Here is a 6,716-nt window from a genome sequence, read left to right as displayed (position 1 = left end):
CTATTGTAAATAATGCTGCAATAAACATAGTGATACATATATCTTTTTAAATTAGTGTTTTGCATTTTGGGGGAGTAAATATATGGTATCTGAATTACCAGATCATATGGCAATTCAATTTTTAATTTTTTGAGGAACGTTGTACTGTGTTCTTCAGTGGTTGCCTCAAATTGTATTCCCACCCACAGTACATGAGGGTTCCAAAAGCTGTAGTAATCAAAACAGCATGGTACTAGAACAAAAACAGACACATAGATTAATGGAACAGAATAGAGTCCAGAAATAAATTCATGCTTTTATGGTCATTTAATCTATGACAAAGGAAGCAAGGATATACAATGGGGAAAATGTTGATTCTTCAACAAAATTATTGGAAAAACAGGACAGCTACATACAAAAGAATGAAACAGGACCACTTTCTTACATCATTCACAAAAATAAACTAAAACTGAATTAAAGACGTAAATGTGAAACCTGAAACAATAAAATTCCTAGTAGAAAACACAAGCAGTAATTTCTTTGATGTTGACTATTGGAACATTTTTCTAGATACGTCTCTTCTGGCAAGGGGAACAAAAACAAAATTAAGCTTTTATATTTATTAAAATAAAACTATTGGGACTACACCAAAATAAAAAGCTTCTGCACAGTGAAGGATACCACCAAAAAACAAAAAAAGCAAACTATTGAATGGGAAGAGATATTTACAAATGATATATCAGATAAGGGTTAATATCCAAAATATATAAAGAACTTATATAGCTCAACACCAAAAAACAAATAATCTGATTAAAAATGGGCAAAAAACCTGAATAGACATTTTTCCAAAGAAGACATCCACATGGCGGAAACACATGAAAAGATGCCCAACATCACTAATCACCAGAGAAATAAAAATTAATACCAAAATGAGATATCACTTTGCTTTTTTTCATTGATAAATTGATATTTTTTAAAAGATTTTATTTATTTATTTGAGAGAGAGCATGAGAGAGAAGTTCAGAGGGAGAAGCAGACTTCGTGGAGCTGGGAGCCCAATGTGGAACTCGATCCCAGGACTCCAGGATCAAGACCTGAGCCAAAGGCAGTTGCTTAACCAACTGAGCCACCCAGGTGCCCAAAATTGATTTTTTAACAATCTAGACAATTGTCTCATAGAAGATTTCAAAATTTTTGTCTGATTGCTTCTTCAAAATTAGATTCAGGTTAAACATTCTTGGCAAGAAAATTTCCTGTGTAGTATTGTGTGCTCCCTTTGTATCACATCAGGAATACCTAATGTCAGTTAATTCCCTTGTGGTCTTGCTAAGTTTCATCACATGATTAAAGTGGTGCCAAAAGATCTCTCCACTGTAGTAATACCTTTGTCCTTCATGATTAAATAATCTTAAGGGTGATCCCTTTGGATCATGTAAATAGCCTATTATCCACCAAACTTTCATACAATTATTATAACTATTGCAGAGGTAACTAGAAGATATGATTTTTAAATTTTTTTTATTTTTTTAATAAGCATATAATGTATTATTAACCCCAGGGGTACAGGTCTGTGAATCGCCAGGTTTACACACTTTACAGCACTCACCATAACACATACCCTCCCCGATGTCCATAACCCCACCGCCCTCTCCATACATCCCTCCTCCCAGCCCCCCTCAGTTTGTTTTGTGACATTAAGCATCTCTTTTGGTTTGTCTCCCTCCCGATCCCATCTTGTTTCCTGCCCTCCAAACGCCACCCCTTTGCATCTCCACTTCCTCATATCAGGGAAATCATATGATAGTGGGTTTTCTCTGATTGACTTATTTCGCTAAGCATAATACCCTCTAGTTCCATCAACATCATCACAAATGACAAGATTTCATTTCTTTTGATGGCTGCATAGTATTCCATTGTATATATACACCATATTTTCTTTATCCATTCATCTGTTGATGGACATCTCGGTTCTTTCCATAGTTTGGCTATTGTGGACATTGCTGCTATAAACATTCGGGTGCACGTGCCCCTTTGGATGACTACGTTTGTATCTTTAGGGTAAATACCCAGTAGAGCAATTGCTGGGTTGTAAGGTAGCCCCATTTTCAACTTTTTGAGGAACTTCCATGCTGTTTTCCAGAGTGGTTGCACCAGCTTGCATTCCCGCCAACAGTGTAGGAGGGTTCCCCTTTCTCCTCATCCTCGCCAGCATCTGTCATTTCCTGACTTGTTTATTTTAGCCATTCTGACTGGTGTGAGGTGGCATCTCATTGTGGTTTTGATTTGTATTGCCCTGATGCCCAATGATGTGGAGCACTTTTTCATGTGTCTGTTGGCCATCTGGATGTCTTCTTTGCAGAAATGTCTGTTCATGTCCTCTGCCCATTTATTGATTGGATTATTTGTTCTTTGGGTATTAAGTTTGCTAAGCTTTTTATAGATTTTGGATACTAGCCCTGATATCTGATATGTCATTTGCAAATACCTTCTCACATTCTGTCAGTTGTCTTTTGGTTTTGTTCACTGTTTCCTTTGCTGAAGATATGATTTTTTTTTAATGTGATATGATTTTTTTTAAAAGGTCTTATTTATTTATTTGACGGAGATCACAAGTAAGTGGAGAGGCAGGCAGAAAGAGAGAGGGGGGAAGCAGGCTCCCTGCCCAGCAGAGAGCCCAATGCAGGGCTCCATCCCAGGACTCTGGGATCATGACCTGAGCTGAAGGCAGAGGCTTAACCCACAGAGACACCCAGGTGCCCCTTAGATACGATTTAACTCTATTGTTCATTTTTTAAAAAATGCGATTAGCCAATGTATAGTATATCATTAGGTTTTTATATAATTTTTAATGGTTCAATAGTTGAATCATATCACATGCCCTCTTTAATTCCCATCATCGTTCATTCTATTTTTCTTTTTCATTCAACACTTATTTACTGGGTGTCTACCATGTTCTAACACCATACTAGGAATTGAAGATAGTCGACCAAAATAAACACATTTCCTCACTCTCATGGAGGGAAATAAATAAGAAAATAATCTCAGCATTCCAAGAAAGAGTTACATACAATATCTAAAGAATAAGTCCTACTTCTAGATATCATCGTCTTTGTTCAGAATAAAGGTCAATAGACACATGCCTAGGTACTTTTGTTGTTTTTGCCTCTTTCTTCCTCTTTAAAAAGCTGACAGTTCATACACTTTAGATTTTATTTTTCAATAAAGTGTACAATTCAGTGATTTTTTAGTATCTTTACAAAATTGGGCCAGTGTTCACCACTTTCTAGTTCAAGAATTTTTATCACCCCTAAAAGGAACTTTGTACCCATTAGCAGTCATTCCCTATTTCTTCCCTCCAGTAGCCCCTTATAACACTTAATCTACTTTCTGTCTCTGCAGCTTATTCTGGACATTTCATTTAAATGGAATCATACGATAGGTAGTCTTTTGTGTCAGTCTTTTTTCACTTAGCATAATTTTTATCCGTGCTGTACCATCTATCAGTACTTCATTCCTTTTTATGCCTAAAAATATTCCCTTGTATGGATTTGTCGTATGTTGTTTATCCATTCCTCACTTTATATCAGATTATACAGCTCTTTTTAAGTTTTTAAATGGCTGCATAGTTTCCCATTGTGTAAATGTGTCACAGTTTATTCTTATCAGTCCCTGTGGCTGAATATTTACAATATTCTTCTATTTAAAATAATGTTTATTTGTGATGCTATTACAAATACACACAATAAAATATTTGTGTATGTATTTACAAACAACATTCTCTTATTACAATCTAATAAAATTAGAAATCAAGAATAAAAGTTTTTATTTAAAAATGAAGTTTAAAAAATAAAATGGAATTTTATTTTTAAATAAAAATATGGAATCATTTGCATGTGAGAGGTTGTATAATTCTCTTGTCAAAACATCTGCCCTGATGCTTTTTTGAGAGATAGCTCTTTGATAATTTTGTTTCTTCTATGCAAATTGGTCTTTTATATTTAAATGTATTTGTGTAGAGTTGTGCAAAGTAGTCTCTCATAATTTGTTTTGATATTCTCTATATCAGTATTTATTTCCCATTTGTCATTTCTTGTTTTGTGTATGAGTGCTTTCTCCCACTTTATCAGGTAAGCTATTTTATTGACTTTCTCCAAAAAAACAGAAATTTTAGTTTATTAGTTATATTATTTCTCTGTGTTCTACCTCAATAGCATCTGCTTTTGTATTTATTATGCCTTTCCTATACTCTTATTTGATCTATTTTCCTTTACTAGCTACTTGAGTTGAAAAATGAATTCATATTTTTATTGATTTAAGAGTCTAAGCCTATAGGTTTTTGTCTTATCACTACTTTAGTTGTATCACTTAGATTATGATATCTATACATTATTATCTTTTAAAAAATTCCAGAATTTTGATTTGTTCTTACCTTTTTGGCCAAGAGTCATTTTCTAGAGAGTTTTTAAATTTATTTTTTATTTATTTTCAGCATAACAGTATTCATTATTTTTGCACCACACCCAGTGCTCCATGCAATCTGTGCCCTCTATAATACCCACCACCTGGTACCCCAACCTTTAAATTTGTAGTTGGAAAAAACTTTTTAAAAAATCTTCACTCTTGGGAGCAAGAGTGGCTCAGTCAGTTAAGTATCTGACTCCTGATTTCAGGTCACGTCTTGATCTCAGGGTCATGAATTCAAGTCCCACATGATACTTGAACACTGGGTGGGGAGGCTACTATAAACAAATAAATATATTTTTACTCAAAAAATAAAATAAAAAGTAAAAGGGGGCACCTGGTTGGTTCAGTTGTTAAAGCAGGTGACTCTTGCAACTCTTGATCTCAGGGATGTGAGTTCAGGCCCCTTGTTGGGCATGGAGATTACTTAAAAATAAATAAATAATTAAAAACTTTTACTCTTGATTTCTGGTTTTCTTAGATTGTAATAAGAGAATGTTGTTTGTAATATATCTATTTGTGGTATTTGTTTATTTTTTTTGACTCACTATGTGACTTATTTCATAAATGCTTCATGTGCACTAGAGAAGTAGGTATATTTCCTATTACCAGAATGTAAAGTTTGATATATGCATTAAAGCTACCATATCTGTTACATTTGTTTAGAACTTTTTAATTTTTACATGTTTCGTTAAAATTGATGCGTTAGATTTAGAATAACATATTATAGATTCATACAACTAGTGAGTTTTTATTTCTCCTATATCTTTTTTTTTTTTCTTTGAGTAAGCTTGTTTGTATTTACCTGGTATATCTCTGCCTATCCCTTTTTTTTAAGTCTCTGTGGTTTACTTAATTTTAGGTATGTCTCTGAAGTAAAGCATAGGTTAACTTTTGTTTTGTCCTGAAATATGAATATCTTTTTCTTTTAATGGTGAAACAAGTCCTTATTTATTTATTTATAAATATTTTCTTTTTCTTATGTAATCTCTATACTCAATGTGGGCTCAACTTCACAACACAGACATTGAGTCACATGCTCTACCAATTAAGCCAGCCAGGTGCTCCAAAACAAACCCATTTATATTTGCTGACATGATCTATGTATTTGATCTCAACTGAAATAATACGAAGTATATTTCATAACCACAGACAGTGGAAATAGCCCATGGATAAAAAATGAAGTCATAAGGGAAGTTAGAAATATTTTTAGGGGTGCCTGGATAGCTCAGTTTGTTAAGCAACTGCCTTCAGCTCAAGTCATTCTCCTGAGTCCTGGGATTCAGCCTCATATCCCACTCCCTGCTCAGTGGGAAGCCTGCTTCTTCCTCTCCCTCTGCCACTACCCCTGCTTGTGTTCTCCTGCTCTCTCTCTGTCAAATAAATAAATAAAATCTTTAAAGAATATATTTTTAATTGACTGAAAATGAAAATGTAACATCAGAATTTGTGAGATACAGGGAAATTTAAGAAAATGTTTCTTTTAGAAAACAAGAAATGTCTTGAATCATTAAATTCTAAACTTTCACTTTGAGAAAAAAAGAGCAAGTAAAACTGAAAGCAAGGAGCCAGAAGGAAAAAATAAAGGTAAGAACAGATATCAGTGAAATTGAGAACAGAGACACAATAAAGAAAATCAGTGAAGCCAAAAATAAGATGGACAAATTCCTTGAAAGACACAGTTACCGAAGTTTACTAAATGAAATAGATTGCCTGAATAGCCTTATATCTGCTTTAAAATTTGAATTTATACATAAAAACTTTGCCATGAAGAAGACTCCAGTTCCAGAGGACTTCATTGATTAATTCCACCATTTAAGGAAGTTATAATATCAATTCTATATAAAGTGGTTTTGAAAAAAGAAGAGAGAGCACTTCCCAACTCATGAGTCAGCATTACTCTAGTATCAAAACCAGAAAAAGATGTGTCTTAGTCCATTTGGGCTGCTTTAATAAAATACCACAGACTGGGTGACTTATAAACAACAGAAATTTATTTCTCATAGTTCCAGAGGCTGAGAAGTCCAAGAACAAGTCTCTGCCATTATCACTGTCTGATGGAGGCCCACTTTCTGATTCATAGGTGAACCAGGAAGCTCTGTGGGGCCTCTTTTAATACAGCATTACTCCCATTCATAAAGTTTCCACCCTCATGAACTAAGTAGTTCCCACAATCTCCCAATAGCATCATATGGAGCATTGTATCTCAACATATGAATTTTGAGAGACACACATCCATCTATAGCAAGATATTAATAGAAAAGAAAGCTATAAAT

The sequence above is a fragment of the Mustela nivalis genome (genome assembly GCF_964662115.1).
Source record: "Mustela nivalis genome assembly, chromosome: 10".
NCBI classification, from domain to species: domain Eukaryota; kingdom Metazoa; phylum Chordata; class Mammalia; order Carnivora; family Mustelidae; genus Mustela; species Mustela nivalis.
This window is presented reverse-complemented; position numbering follows the sequence as displayed.